Here is a 17,221-nt window from a genome sequence, read left to right as displayed (position 1 = left end):
GTCCCACCACAAATACAGGTGTCAGCCCAAACAGACGTCAGCCTCTAACTGCCTCCCCCAGAGCAGACGTGGGGAGAAAGCCTGCGTTTTCCCACACAGGGACCTCATCCATTTTTCATGTGCTGCAGTCCCTTGACTTATTAAATATTTATAACAATGTCATTATTTACCAAACAAGCTACCAGGCTGTGTCCGAGGTCCCCAGAGCCTGGCTCCTGCGTGTACAGAGCAGGGCTTCCCCCCACCCCAGCACCCCTTTTTCCTCTGGAGAACCTTCTCAGTGGGTCTGGCAGACAGGTCTCTCTCCCTTCTTGCATGAATGCCTTTGTAGGTTCTCCCCAGGCTTGCCTGGAGGGGACGGGGTGGGGGCTGGAGGTGCGTGACCCTGCTGGAGACCGATGCATGAGGAAGCTAAGGCACTATGAGCAGGGGACTCCCACCGGGCCCCCCTTGCCATTCCGCCATCCTTGCCATGCTGAACTCACCAATCCCCTGATCCACTCCCCACATCACTCTCGTCTGTCTGGGACCACCGTCCCAAGCTCTAATGCTTCCAGGTCATGGCAGATTACATCTCCAGCCAAGGACAAAGAACTCACAGGCTCCACAAGGATTAACTGAGTGCCTGTAGGTGTGGGGCGCTGCCTTAGGTGCCGAGGACAGTGCAGTGTGGCAGACACCGGGCTCTCTCCCCAGCGCTCACCAGCTCCCCTAAGTTGCTTCCCTGCTGGAACCTGCCCTCCCACACCTCCCCCAACACTAGCTGGAAATGGTGGTTAGTCACTTCCTTTGCTTCCCTTGTAGCTTGGCCATGGGCAGGTAACCAAGATCCTGGTCAATGGATCCAAGGGGAGGGTTTCAGAAAATGGTAAGGGGTTGGGCTGGGGGAGCAGATCTAAGAAACATTCCCCTCCCTGGTCAAGACACTCTGGTAGAGAAAGGCCCCATCTTTCTCTGCTGGATGTCGTCACTGAAGGCCAAATCTGAGGACCTGCTGAGAATGGCAGAGAGAAGAGCCTTGGTCCAGGCTGAGGCTCTGAGCCAGCCCTGCACTGCCCTGCTTCTGACCTTCTCATTTAGCGAGGTTTTTACCATGTCTTTCTTTCACCACCAGAATACCCCCATGGGCCTCCCTGGGTGCTCAGTGGTGAAGAATCCACCTGCCAATGCAAGAGATGCGGGTGCCGCCCCTGGTCTGGGAAGATCCCACATGATATGGAGCAACTAAACCCGTGTGCCACAACTGCTGAGCCTGGGCTCTAGAGACCAGGAGCCACAACGACGGAAGCCTGCCTGCCCTGCAGCCTTGCTCCACAACAAGAGAAGCCACCGCAGTAAGAAGCCTGTGCACCACAACCAGAGAGCAGCCCCTGCTTGCTGCAACTAGAAGAAAGCCCACACAGCAGCCAAGACCCAGTACAGCCAAAAAGTAAAAATAAAAACCTCCCTTCCCAAAAAGAAAAAGAATACCTCTGCAATAAAAAAGTTGTTGCAGGCAAGATCCACTGGTGGATGCTAAAATTAGTGGGCCACAGGAGGAGAGGTGGGACAGCTGCATGACCTAACGTTACCTCCCCAAGACATTTATTAAGTCCATAGGGAAAAACAGCACCTTTACAGTGTAGAAACCCAGAAGACATCACCTTAACCAAATGGCCAATGTTTTACCACCACCAGTAAAAGGACATTATCAGTCACCTTCTCCCTCTGATACGTTGTTTTTGGAATATTCTTGCCAAACAATGAAAAATCTCAGTCTGACCATGACAAAGCATGAAATAAATCCAAACTGAGACACATGCTATAGAATAACTGGTTAATACTCTTCAAAATTGTTAAGGTTTCGAAAGAGTGAAAGTCAAAGTTGCTCAGTCGTGTCCGACTCTTTGCAACCCCATAGACTATACAGTCCATGGAATTCTCTAGGCCAGAATACTGGAGTGGGTAGCCTTTCCCTTCTCCAGGGGATCTTCCCAACCCAGGGATTGAACCCAGGTCTCCCACATTGCAGGTGGATTCTTTACCAACTGAGCCATAAGGGAAGCCCAAGAATACTGGAGTGGGTAAGCCTATCCTTTCTCCAGTGGATCCTCCCAACCCAGGAATCAAACTGGGGTCTCCTGCATTGCAGGCAGATTCTTTACCAACTGCGCTATCAGGGAAGCCCCTTGTGAAAGAGTGAGGTCTGTAAGTTTGGAGGAACTAAGGAGACATGTCACTTCAACATAACATGGGGTCTCGGACTGGTTTCTGGAATAGGAAAAAAAAAAGACATTAGTGGAAAAACTGGTAAGATTCAGATAAAGTCTAGTTTAGCTGATAATAGTAAACCAGTATTAATTTTGAGTTTCAGTAAGTATTTTGGTTCTGCAGAATGCTGACATTAGGGGAAGCTAGCACTTTGCTGGAGCAGCCGTGAAGATACCCCACATCCAAGGTAAGAGAAACCCAAGTAAGACGGTAGGTGTTGCGAGAGGGCATCAGAGGGCAGACACACTGAAACCATAATCACAGAAAACTAGCCAATCTGATCACATGGACCACAGCCTTGTCTAATGCAATGAAACTACGCCATGCCGTGTGGGGCCACCCAAGACGGATGGGTCATGGTGGAGAGGTCTGACAGAATGTGGTCCATTGGAGAAGGGAATGGAAAACCAGTATTTTTGCCTTGAGAACCCCATGAACAGTATAAAAGGCAAAATGATAGAATACTGAAAGAGGAACTCCCCAGGTTGGTATAGGTAAACTCCAGGAGTTGGTGATGGACAGGGAGGCCTGGTGTGCTGCGATTCATGGGGTCACGAACAGTCGGACATGACTGAGCTCTGAACTGAAACTGAACCGAGGGAGGAATATATGGGAATCCTCTGAGCTATTTTTTGCAACTTTTCTATGAGTCCAAAATTAATTTTTAAGTTTCAAAAAATTAAGCCAATGACACTCTTCTAAACTGTGTTTCCAAAAAGTAGCAATTTCTCCACTTCTGGAATTCACTGTAGTAAAAATTTACTCAGAGATTCTACACAAAACAGGACTTTATACAATGTAGAAGGATTCCTCTTCTAGTAACTGCATTACTAAATGCAGTTGTATAGGTTAATTATTAAATTTCCTTAATAATAGTATAGAGTATTGGAGTAATTAATGAAAAAAACACACAAGTTTTGAAGTAATGGGCCTATGTTTGTATCCAAGATGTACCACTTAGACTGGTGTGATTGTTAGGTAAGTTATTTACTCTCTCTGCACCTCAGCATACATGCATAGATGGCACCCCACTCCAGTACTCTTGCCTAGAAAATCCCATGGACGGAGGAGCCTGGTAGGCTGCGGTCCAGGGGGTCGCGAAGAGTCGGACACGACTGAGCGACTTCACTTTCACTTTTCACTTTCATGCATTGGAGAAGGAAATGGCAACCCACTCCAGTGTTCTTGCCTGGAGAATCCCAGGGACGGGGGAGCCTGGTGGGCTGCCGTCTATGGGGTCACACAGAGTCAGACACGACTGAAGGGACGCAGCAGCAGCAGCAGCAGCAGCAGCAGCAGCAGCACAGTCAAATTTGGTTGTACACTTTGTTCCTTAGAGCTGAAAACATACAAAATGACATAAGTAACACAGCAAAGACAGAGACTCAGCTTTCATGGTGACTACATTCTGGTGGGGAAGACTCATGATATATTAGTACCAGTGAAGAAATAAGAATATCAGAGACTGGGATGTGCTATGAAAATACAATAGGGTAATGAAATAAAGAATGAAAAGAATTAAAGAATTGAATATAGAGGTATTCATTTTAAAAAATGACTGCAGAGTCAGGTGACAATGACGCTGGATGTGGGACTCCATTTGGGATGAGAAAGGACTTGCCACATGGACATGCCAGGGAAGAACATTCCTGGCAGAGGAAACAGCCAGTGCCAAGGCCTTGTGGTCAAGACACTCAGGTGGCTTCTATGCCTGCAGTGAAGGAGAGTGATATAAGACAGGATTGGAGAAGTGGACAGATTTATTTAAGAGGCTGATGCAGAAGCTCAGTCAGGAGACTATAGTGACCTGAAGTTAGATGTCATCAGTGGAAAGAAAGGTGGGCAGATTCAGTACATAATTGTGGGATCACTGTAGATGGTGACTGCAGCCATGAAATCAAAAGACACTTGCTCCTTGGAAGAAAAGCTATATTAAACCTAGACAGCATATTAAAAAGCAGAGACATCACTTTGCCAACAAAGATTCGCGTAGTCAAAGCTAAGGTTTTTCCAGTAGTCACGTACAGATGTGAGAGTTGGACCATAAAGAAGGCTGAGCACCAAAGAATTGATGCTTTTGAACTGTGGTGCTGGAGAAGACCCTTGAGAGTCCTTCAGACAGCAAGGAGATCAAACCAGTCAATCCTAAAGGAAATCAACCCTGAATATTCATTGGAAGGGCTGATGTTGAAGCTGAAGTTCCAATACTTTGGCTACATGATGCAAAGAGCCAATTCATTGGAGAACACCCTGATGGTAGGAAAGATTAAGGACAGAAGAAGGGGTGACAGAGGATGAGATGGTTGGGTGGCATCACTGACTCAATGGACATGAGTTTGAACAGACTTTGGGAGATGGTGAAGGACAGGGAAACCTGGCATGCTGCAGTCCATGGCGTTGCAAAGAGTCGAACACAACTTAGCAACTGAAAACAGCCAGGCTTAGACAGGGTTTGCAGATGGATTAGATGTAAAGATAGGTCTGAGGGGAAAAGCAGAGTCAAGGATGGATCTCTGGTTTCTGGACTGATCACCTGGAGCGGATGGTGATGCCATTTATTGAGCCCTAGAAGCAGATGGAAAAATGGGTCAGAAGCAATATTTAAAGAGATAATGCTTGAAAACTTTCCCAAGTCTGATTCATGAAGTGCAGGATAGAAACAAACCAGAAAATAACCCCACACCAGGCCCATCATGATGAAACTGAAGAAAAACAAAGAGAGGCATCTTCAAAGCATTTAGAAAATAAATACACACCTTCAAAGGAACTGATTTATCTATAGAAATAATAAAAAGTGAAAGACCATGGAATGAAAATGAAAGCAAATAACTTCCAACATAGAATTCTATCCTCACTGAAAATAACCTTTAAAAGCAAAGGCAAAATAAACACATTTCTAATCACATAAAAACTGAGAATGCATCATTAGTTCAGTTTAGTTCAGTTCAGTTGCTCAGTCGTGTCCGACTGTTTGCGACCCCATGAATCGCAGCATGCCAGGCCTCCCTGTTCATCACCAACTCCCAGAGTTTACTCAGACTCACGTCCATCGAGTCAGTGATGCCATCCAGCCATCTCATCCTCTGTCGTCCCCTTCTCCTCCTGCCCCCAATCCTTCCCAGCATCAGAGTCTTTTCCAATGAGTCAACTCTTCGCATGAGGTAGCCACAGTACTGGAGTTTCAGCTTCAGCATCATTCCTTCCAAAGAAATACCAGGGCTGATCTCCTTCAGAATGGAATGGTTGGATCTCCTTGCAGTCCAAGGGACTCTCAAGAGTCTTCTCCAACACCACACTTCAAAAACATCAATTCTTCGGCACTCAGCCTTCTTCACAGTCCAACTCTCACATCCATACATGACCACAGGAAAAACCATAGCCTTGACTAGATGGACCTTAGTCGGCAAAGTAATGTCTCTGCTTTTGAATATGCTATCTAGGTTGGTCATAACTTTTCTTCCAAGGAGTAAGCGTCTTTTAAATTCATGGCTGCAGTCACCATCTGCAGTGATTTTGGAGCCCAAAAATATAAAGTCTGACACTGTTTCTACTGTTTCCTCATCCATTTCCCATGAAGTGATGGGACTGGATGCCATGATCTTTGTTTTCTGAATGTTGAACTTTAAGCCAACGTTTTCCCTCTCCTCTTTCACTTTCATCAAGAGGTTTTTTAGTTCCTCTTCACTTTCATTAGCATGGGCTTAAAAAAGAAACACGAAAGGAATTCTTCAGCAAGAAGGAAATTGACCACAGAAGAAACACTGAAATGCAGGAAGCAAAGAAGAGCAATGGACAGTAAATATCTTGGTAAGTCTAAGTGAATACTGGCTTCTAACATCAATTACGATAATGTCAGTGAGGACTTCCTTGGTGGCACAGTGGATGAGAATCCGCCTGCCAATGCAAGGGGCACAGGTTCGATCCCTGGTCTGGGAAGATCCCACATGCCAAGGAGCAACGGAGCTACAACTACTAAGCCTGTGCTCTAGAGCCCGGGTGCCGCAACTACTGAGCCTGCCCGCTGCAGCTAGCGAGGAGCCCCTGCCCCCTGCTACTAGAGAAAAGTCCACCCAAAAGCAACAAAGGCCCAGCACGGCCAAAAATAAATGAATGCAAAAACAGGATAGAAAAAATAATACTAATGTTTGTTGTATAAGTTATATATACAGCCATCCCTCAGTATCATGGGAGATTGGTTCCAGGACCCCCACCCCCACCTCGTGAGTACCAAAATCCGAGGATGCTCAAGTCCAGGGATGGCATAGTACTGTCAGTCGTCCCTGTTCACGGGTCCCCCATCTGTGGATTCAACCAATCACGGTGTAGAAGCCACAGAAGGGAGGGCTGACTGTGTATATATATGCTAAACACATATTGAATCTGAATACACAACAAATAGCAAACAGCAGAAAGGGTAAAATGGGGTTAAAGTGTTCTAAAACCCTGAAGGGGTAAAAATTACCAGTTTTTCTTACACTCTTGTTAAAAATCAAGAATGCCTATTGAAATCACAAGGATAACCACTGAAAGAAGAGCAAAAGAATGAAATACAGAAGTGAAAACTGGAATTTAAAAAATGGCTGATTAAACTGCACGGAGATCCAACCAGTCCATTCTGAAGGAGATCAGCCCTGGGATTTCTTTGGAAGGAATGATGCTAAAGCTGAAACTCCAGGACTTTGGCCACCTCATGCAAAGAGTTGACTCATTGGAAAAGACTCTGATGCTGGGAGGGATTGGGGGCAGGAGGAGAAGGGGATAACAGAAGATGAGATGGCTGGATGACATCACGGACTCGATGGACATGAGTCTGAGTGAACTCCGGGAGTTGGTGATGGACAGGGAGGCCTGGCGTGCTGCGATTCATGGGGTCGCAAAGAGTAGGACACGACTGAGCAACTGAGCTGAACTGAACTGAATCTAAGAGAAAGAAGAGAAAAAGAAATACAAAACAGATAGGGTAAAACTAAATACATTAGTGATCATATTAAAAGTAAATAAACCAAGCATACCAATTTAGCCTCCCCACCATCATACAGATACTGTTAGCCACAACTAACAGGTAAAGAATTTGAGGCACAGAGAGGTGAGCTGTCCAAGATTGTCCAGCTAGGAAGTCATGGTACCAGGGTTCAAACCTAGGAGCCTGCCCCCGAGGCCTGAGCACACCACTTCCCCTCTGTTCACCCAACACTGTTTCAGGTCAGCCCTTCCACAGGACTCTACCAGATTCCTGTAGCAAGTTCCTAACCAGGGCTTGCTGGTGCCACGTCGTTGCCATGGTGACCATGCTAAGTCACTAACTGGATCTCATCTCTCTTCCAAATTAAAATCGCTTCCTGGATTCTCATTTACTTCAGGACAAATGTGTATGGTCATAAAAGATCCTTCCAGATGAAGCCTCTGGCAACCTCCCTCCCCCTTCATCCACTGCTTCCTGCCTTCCTGTCCTACATTCCAGAAGACTGGACTCCTGGGATTTCCAGAAAGCGCAAGCAGTTTCCCCAGCCTGGGCTGAGCAAGTTATGCTCAGATGCCTGCTCCTCTGTAGAGGTCCCCTGAAGGTCAGGGTCAGCCCCTCCTCCCCATCCCGAGGCCTTTCTCTGTGCCACGCCCTGTGCTGAATGCTTAGGGCATCTTTCCCGTTTAACTCCATGAAGTACCATCACTCTTCATCTTCTAGACAGAAAGCCAAATGCAGAAAGGCTAAGCGGATTACCCAAGCAAATCCACTCCTCCAGTTGGTAAATATTTACTAACTACTTAGTAGTTACTTGTGCCTGGCACTCTCCTAGGTGGTGGGAAAAGAACAGAACAAACAGCCCTGCCCTCCTGTGAGCACACAAACCATTTTAGGTATACACACTGTACCCCACACACAGCTCTAATGGTAAAGAGCCCGCCTGCCAACGCAGGAGACGCAGGTTTGATGTTTGGGTGGGGAAGACCCCCTGGAGGAGGGCATGGCAACCCTCTCCAGTATTCTTGCCTGGAGAATCCACGTGGACAGAAGAGCCTGGTGGGCTACAGTCTGTAGGGCCATGGAGTCGGACATGACTGGAGCGACCTGGCACACACGACTGTATGTTACATATATACTGTACAGATAGTAGCTGTTGGTACTAAGTGACATGAAGCAAAGTAGGGAGGAGGGAGAAAATGTGAGGCTGGGTGCAGTGTTTTAAAAGGTGGCCAGGGCAGACCTAGCTAAGAGGCTGACATCTGATAAAAGACACTAGGAGACAAGGGGGTGAGCCATGGGGCACCTCAAGAGAAAAGGCTTCTGAGCACAACAGCAGGAAGTGGCTGGAGATGGGTGGGAATGTGGAGGTGCCTTGAGGGAGGAAAAGCAGAAAGCACACGCTGAAATCTTCATTATCTATCCACCAACGTGACCCCGACTAGACAGCAAGTTCCTTGGAGAACGGTCCTGTGTCCAGACAGACAGGAGGCGTTGCTAAACAAAGAAAAGTGAAAGTGAAGTCACTCAGTCGGGTCCGACCCTCTGGGACCCCACGGGCTGTAGACTGCCAGGCTCCTCCATCCATGCTCCTCCGTCCATGGGATTTTCCAGGCAAGAATATTGGAGTGGTTTGCTGTTTCCTTCTCCAGGGAATCTTCCCAACCCAGGAATCGAACCTGGGTCTCCCACACTGCAGGCGGACTCTTTATCATCTGAGCCACCAGGGAAGCTTGGACTTTAATTTTGAATCAGACAATTAAAGGGGTGCTTTCCCCAACACACTCTTTTATGGATTTGGAATCCTGAGGCTGGCGCTGACCACACAGCATCATTGCCCACCCCGTGCCTTCCCTTTCCTGCTCTCTGGAGATGAGGACTCTGACACGATGCCCCTGTGTCCTAGGAACTGGATCTGTACACCGAGGGCCTCTGTGAAATCTTCCTAAACCAAGGAAAGCTACAGGAGAGCCTGCTGGCAGCAGGGAAGCCCAATTCTGACCGCAACACTGGTTTCACTCACGTTGTCTTCCCACTTTCTTGAAAAAACTGAGTTGTTTTAAATCCAAAGAGCTAGTCAAATTAATGTCAGCCTCCTGCATATGCCAAGAGACAGGGTACCAAGCTGATGGGTTATGCTGCATCAGGCAAAAACCTGTCTGGGAGAGGAGAGCTCTGGTCCTCTGTGTGGAAATGTGGGGAGGGGGTGAGAAACACGGCTGAGGCCAGACCAAGTCAGGACTGAGCTGCAGAGGGTTCTAAATGAGGAAGACCCAACCCACCCAAAGAGGGCACACCTACCAGAAGACCCATCTCAAGACAGAGAACAGAGCCACGAAAAGAAAACCCGAGACGTCCACCTGGGAGAATTCAGCAGGTGCCAGGGAAGGAGAAAGGGCATCCTGGGGGCTGAGGGTGGCTTCAAGCCACACCCTGTGGAGTGACAGTGACCTGGAATCAGTCACGGGACCCACAGGAATACGTGTGCCAGGGAGAGGGGATTTATCAGGTCTTTGCTTTTTCCAGGAAGACTGACACAGAAGGGAAACATGTGTGGGGAGATATTGATCATTCAAATATTTGAAAATCATCTTCCAAATTCTAAGGAGACAGTGATCTTTCAATACTTGCCTTATTATTAAAATGACTACGGTATCTATGTATTTTACAACGTGAACATTTTTGGACATTAAAGATGCCTCTCAAATGATCAGTGTACTACATGGTTACATTCTCTCATACAACCTAAAGCACAATCTTACCAGTTAAAATTAGGTTTATGGTGCTGTACTTTAGGTTTTATGGTTCACTCATCCTTGGTTAGGAACAGCCTCCCCGCCCTAACCCTAAACCATAATGCTGGGCCATAGGAAAATAAGATCTGTCCTGTGATCTGTATCCAACAATTCTTAGGAAAAATGATGGCTGGTGGTACTTATCTAAACTGAAACCCCTGTCCACTTATAATGCTCCTCAACTCATATCAAAGAAGCATTCCCACATAGGCTAAGAACTTGAAGGACGGACACCGTTGATAACGCTGATCTCTAGTGCCCCCAAGTGGTTGTAAGTGATGTGACATCCTCAATAGGCAGTCATCCTGAGGTGACATTTTCAGGATGGCAGAAAAAGAAGCTATCGGGGCAAGAGGGTCCAGAAAAGATGGTTCCTTTTAAACCGCTGTTGCCTCCCATCATAAAATCTTGGTAGAAGAGAGAAATAATACAAAAGTTTGAAAGCCCACTGGAATTGAGTTAAAATGTGAGTTTTTGTCTACTTCCAGGGCCCATGCCTCTTGAAGAAAATGGCTGCATTTACTCTTGGTTATGAAAATTAAATAAGCATGGATGAGATTTTTTGTTTGTTTTAAAATGTTACTTACAAAATGTATGTATCCTTCTGAAACTTGTTTTCACTTAATACTACAACTTTAAAGCATTTTGTATCCATCAGTATAGTACAAGTACCTGTTTAATTTCCAAAGTTAGTTTAACACCAAAAATATGGAGGTTGGCAAGGGGAGAAAGAGGAATATGGCTTGAAGAGGGCATCATGTAATAAATTTATTATATTTCATTACATTTTTCCACTTTTCTCTTAAATTCCAACTGTATACTATATAATCAATTGCTGTTCCAGAAATAAAACATTTTAAACATAAAAATATAAATTTTGCTTCTTAAAAGTGCATACACTTTGAATAATAAAACATACAAATAAATAACAGAAGTCAGTGACACATCTCATGCACTTGTTCTAAAATAATTTAAAATGTATGATACACTTTGTTCCCAGCCTCAAGGAAAGACATCCTGCCTTCCATATTACTGTACAACTAAAAAAGAAAATCACACACAAATCACTATGAATGGTGCATGACCACCACCAAAGCATTTTGTTATACAGTGATATGACATGCAGCTTTTAAGACAACTATAGAAATTCCACTGTAAAAACTTAAGAGTTCAATCAAGAAACTACTTTTGTAATGGGGCTTGAATTCAATTTTAACCAGTGGTGAGAGGCACAGTTGGTGAGCAAAACCAAAGGGAACATAAATGCATATGTGAAAGGCCTACAAAGAGAACTTCAGCTCCAGAAACACAGTAACTGCCTCCCCATTTGGTATAATGACACCTCACCATTTAGAATAGCACCTAGGGGATTTCATATTGCATTTTCACCGTTACAACTGGTATCACTGCTCAGGGAAGCCTTTCTAAAGGAGCATTTCCAACTTGGGTTTTTACTTCTAACTTATTCCTTGAAGTGTTGAAAACCTCCAGTAAACTGTGTTTTCTTTTTCTGTAGGCAGCATCATGCTTAACAGGAAGAAATCACCTGAGAAGCACAGCAGCTTATTTTGAATATATTCTTAGTGCATTCAGCTCACCACAGATTAAAACTAAATTTCATTCGCCTCCATAGGTAACATGTACTGCCAAATTTTTGGATGCATAGTCATTTTTTTAGTTACATGAAAAAAATACTGAGGGTTACTGACCACCGCCCTCCCCCCCCTCAAAAAAAAACCCAAATAAAATGCTTCACAGTCATTAAAAAAAAAAAAAAATCCTGAAACTACATTCTGGATAGTAAGAGAGTGAGCTAAATATTCCTAAATAGGAAATTGGGCAGCAGCCTAGGGTTTGCTACTATAACTATTACAAGGTGACCATGGTCTATCAGAATCAGGGACAGCTTTTTCAAAGCCACTGGAGGTTTTACTTTAGCATTTTCTAACTCCGAGTGACCACCCTGCTCCCTGCCAGGGTCTGGCCCTGCTGTGGCCTCTGGTAGAGAGGGTGTGGGAAGGAGGCAAGCCCCACGGGGCACTGACGGCTCCAGTGAGCTACAGACCCCCGGCTCCCACCAGACGGGCAAGGGCTGAGGCACTCAATGCTCCGAGCTCCTCACATCACTAAGGCAGCCCCCCTTGTTTCAAACAGGAGTTTGGTCAGTTAACTCTTTTTTTTTTTTTTTTCCCCTTGTCTCTCTCTCCAAAGCAACAGAGGACTCTGAGTCATTTGTGAGTACTTCACAAGGCAGTGATTCTCGTCATATTTCTCAGCAAAGGGAAGGTGTATCACAGTGCTTCTCAATTCTGCAAATTAGAAACACTTCCGAGCTTTAAATATCTTGCTGGTAGCTCCTGGGACCTGCCACTACACTAATTAGATCAAAAGCTGAGGAGTGGGACCAAGGCATTTTTAAAAGTTCCCCAGACAATTCTAGTGAGCGCTGGGTATCCCAACCTCAGACAAGTTCTTCGCAAGAGGCTTGATGGAATCCGGGAGAGTACGTGGGATCTGAAAAAAGCCTCCCAAGTCTGGACCTCCCTTCTCCCTCAACTGGGAAACACCAGTCTTAGACGACTGTGAGCAGCTCTAGAACCTAACCCTCTGTGGATGCTACCGTACACTCACAGCTCAGTCGCACTGTGACCAGTGGTGGGGAAAGTGCCAAAGCTTTCCAGAACAGCTCTAAGTCTCTACAAAAGTGTCTGAAAATTGTTAGCACTGTTAGAAGTCACATTCTTTCCTTGTGACCACGATAGAACCCTAGAAGATATAAAACATTAAGATCTATAGAAAATGGCAGGTTATTTTTAGAACAAAATACTTTAGGAAAGTCTTCTGGCTAAATACAGTATATAAACCACTGTGTGTTCAACACACCCATTTCCACTCCTGCTTGCAAAATACTTATTTTACACACAATCTTGCCAATGATTAAAAAAAAAACACAAAAACCGGCCAAGAGAAACACATGCAAAGCAAAACAAAAAATCACATTCATGCTTTTCAATACTGATTATAGAATTACAGATTCAAAAATAGAGCTCCAGAATCTAACATGTCTTTTTTTTTTCAAACTCACATTGAGTGTAAGTAGTCTGTATTTTTTCTTAGTTGTTTGCATAGGTAGTAAGAGCATGCTTTCTGGGTTAGACGGAGGCCATGCAAAATTATTTCCATTACTTGGGGGAAAAAAATGATTGGTCATGCTCAAAATGCAGATGCAAAAACACTTTGAGAGTTGATCAAACGGCAGTATGGACTGTCCATTTAAATAAACGCATGGGATTTCCCCCCCAAAATATGAAGTTAGCAATAACATTACCCTTTAAGAAATTGCAGACAGACAGCCTGCACAGTAACAGCTATTTTTTGTGTTTATGTTTATGATATAGGCACTGGTTTGTCACCAACTTTTGCTCTTCTCAATTCCAAGTAATACAAAGTTCAGTGTGCCTCACAGAATACGTTTTATTGAAACTGTGCTTGTGATTTGCATACTAGCTCAAAAATCCAACCCGGGAACACTAATAATCTTTGCATCCAATAATTATTATAACCTACACAGGAAAACAGTATCTCCAGCTGCTCAGTAATTGGTCAGAATGAAATTTAACATCGGATGTCAATCTACTTTTTAAAACATGTTTATTTGAAATAAATGAGCTTTGTTCACAGCTCTTCTGTTCCTTTTTTCGTAAAGGCTGCCACTTGTTTCCTTTACATTCTGTCCTGTTTTCTTCATAGGTTATTTTAGAGGGATGACCATTTCCCCCCCACCACCCACAGAAATCCCCACATCCACCTCACACAAATGCAGGTGACCAAACTCTAATGAAGAGGGACTGCAGATCGGATTTCCAACCTCTTAGTCGAGACAGCACAGTCTGAAACAGAGGATGTGACAGTAAAATGTCTCCAAAGATGCAGAAGGGCACTTTTGGTTTCCAGAACAGAGCAGACTTGTTCAGGAGGCCCCCAAGCCTCGGCCGATCACCAGGATCCACTTGAGCTTCCTGCTTGGGAGGACTGTCGCCCCGTCTAGGACATCACTGGCACCCCTGGTTCAGCGGTGCTCCCAGGGCCCATCAGCTGCACGAACTCCCGAAGCTCGCAGCGTGCCTTTACAAGCAAAGCAGCCCTCAACGAATGTTTGCCGAATGAATGATGAAAGGAGGATTGCAGAAGAGGTGAGGGCAGCCTCACAGACAGTAACAGTACTCTGCACTACCACAAACACTCCCACACCCATTTCTATTGGCCCAGTGGAGCATTACTTACTTTCAGCTAGGCTGCTTTTAGGATGAGAAAATACACAAAAAAGGTGGGAGACGGTCTTGAGATGCCACAAGCTTAAGTTTCTTTGTGCTTCCACATTACATTAGGGGTTACAAAGGCAAGGTATAGGGCTGTTGGAAGGAATGATGAAGACTCAGTGCACCCGATGTTCACGGGAAAAGAAATCAAGGATAAAGGTTTTAAAAAGCAAACAAACATTACAGATGCAACACTACTGTTGTTGATTATTTTGTGCCTATCAGGAAATATGACTGCTCTAATCAGGCCCACCTGGTTGTCAACTAGGAAGGGGTCTACCATCTTCAGCAGATGATTTTTAACCCCAAAAGACATATAAGCTCATTGTGCCAAACATCACTGAGAAGAGAAAAAACAGAACACCGAGTCCCTAACTCCACCAAAGAACAGAACTGAACCAAGTGTAATTTTTCTAGAAGATACTTCACATCACAAAGAGCATCTCCAAACTTTTGGGCAAAATATCCTTTTTCTGTGGCTTAAAGGTTGCAACCTAATAACTAAGGATGAAATTTTCACTGCTTACCAAGATGCCTAGACAGTGCCATACTTCCTGATTTCTTTACCATTAAAATCTGAAACAGGAACTAAATTCCATAGACATATGGTTTATAGATATGCAAAGTTTATTTCTAGATCCCATGGAACTTTAATATATTTCATAGATTTGGTTTGTTTTTTTTTTTTTATTATAACAACACTAAACACAACAGAAAATCCATTCTTGGAGAACTCCAAAATATTTACCCCTGGGAAAATTATATTGCATTCTATTAATGCTTAACTGTTTATATTCCCCACCTCCCCTCCAAAAAAAGTGTTATTAAAACACTGAGTAGTCCAACTGTGATTCTAAGACTGTTTCAGAGCTTCAGATAAAAGATTTCAAATGAGATTTACCTATTAAAGAAAGATGAGAGGTTCAAATAGACAAACACTCAATTCCAGATATTGACAACCCCACATCTGGTGCAATCTTTTTAGGAAATCAAAGTGATACAGGAAAACTCACAGTGGCTAAACACTGATGGAGCTGTCAATGCGCTGCTCGAAGCAACAAGATCAAGATGGAAGGCAGTCACAGCCTGGCAGCGGAGAGTGAGGCTGCTCTGGGGAGCCAGACGCCTGCACGGTGAGATGAGGACTCCTGGTAGCATGGTGGAGTCAGGATCAAGCGCAACAGGCTCAGAGTAAGTGGACTTCACGGAGCACTAGCATAACTCTCACAAGGCCAGATGTGTTCTCTTAAACGTCGCAGGGGTCTACAATTTCAGCTTACCCCCAACACACGTGGCCTCCAGACTTCCAGGTTAATCTGCTCATGCTCAAATTAGCAGCAAAATAAAGCAACCTACTAGAAGCATCTCCCTAGAGGCATTCACAGAAAAGAAAGGGGGAAAAAAGAAAAACAGGGCAGTGCAGAACCCATAGCTATGCAGGTAATGAATGTTCTAGTTACTTCGCACACGGCAATACTGAAAAGGGAGATTATATGAATGGATCCGTGTACAAGGTGTTCAGGAAGAACCTGAAGAGTCCATGACTTAAAAAAAAGTTAATAGGTAAACACGTATAAACTTAGCATGCCATATTTCACAGCAAAGTGACAAATGCTATTCAAAGAGAATCAGAACCATGACTCTCTTCGACATTTTTTAAAAATGGAAAATAAAAAAGCTAAAAATCCCAGAACACCTCCTAAATGCTTGAAATAATCTATATACATATCTTGCCTATCTGTGAATTTCTTGAGGTTCCCTTTTTCTCTAAACAAGAAACGCAATTTTCACTGACAATGCCAGATGAAACAGGCTCCAGCCTGCTTGTGAGTTTCATTACATCTTCAGCACAAAGAAGAAATAAATGTATTCCTGAAAAACAATCCCAACGAAGTCTGACAGGCAGGACCAGTGTGCACATAACACTGTCACACGTCACTCGAAAACACCACCACTGGCTGCTGGCATCAGGCGACTTCTTTCCTCTCCAGGTTACAAGACGAGGAAACACGGGTGTGCGCACTCGGGGCAGCATGGGGCTTCCCATTTCTAACACAGGAAAAAAAGCAACACCAGAGAAGGAAATGGCACAGATTTATGCATCCAGTCTAGAATTCATTTCTTTTTTTCCAGGAATTTTCTCTAGTCCATTTCAAAACCCTAATGACCTTAGTGAGCAAATTTACAAGGGAAAAAAAAAAATTTTAACTACTAGTGACTGGCTTTCTGGCTATCCGACTTGCCATCTCTTAAAACACATCCCACAGGTCAAGACAGCTTATGGCAATGCACGTCTTTGCAGACAGGAAGGTGGTGAAAGACTTCATTTCTACCTCTAAAAACTTCTCTCTGTGGCAGTAGGAGAAACAACAGCAACCCACAGGCCACCTTCTCTGATCCTTTCACGGATACGCAACTGTCCTACACTAGCTGAGTATATACCTGAGAAACGTTAGTGTGAAAATATTGCCCTTGACAAAAACTGGTAAGATGGGGCCAAAGTGCAGAAAGCGACAGTTTTCCCCTCGGTTTATTTCACTGTTAGTGTCACAGTTCGTAAGAGTTCCTGGTGCCACGTGACAATCCACAGCTGACGACAAATTCCGCTCAGATGAAACGAGAGTCAAGTAATTCATCCTTCTACAGAGCACACTAGTGATAGCTTAACTGGTTTCACAGGTTTCAAATCCCTAGTGTCCAATGAAAGTCGTTAAGAGTTCTCTAGAAAGAAATATGTACTAAAGGGACCGTCCAGGGTATCGTCTATAATTATTTCAGTTAGCTTGGTGTCAATGCTTTGCCTATGGCTGTTATTTGGTTCAATGGCAGAATAAGGCGACGCTTTTAACAATTTGCAATTGAATTCTCCATATACACACGTGCACACACAAACACAC

Source organism: Capricornis sumatraensis, chromosome 3, assembly GCF_032405125.1.
Source record: "Capricornis sumatraensis isolate serow.1 chromosome 3, serow.2, whole genome shotgun sequence".
Taxonomy (NCBI): domain Eukaryota; kingdom Metazoa; phylum Chordata; class Mammalia; order Artiodactyla; family Bovidae; genus Capricornis; species Capricornis sumatraensis.
This window is presented reverse-complemented; position numbering follows the sequence as displayed.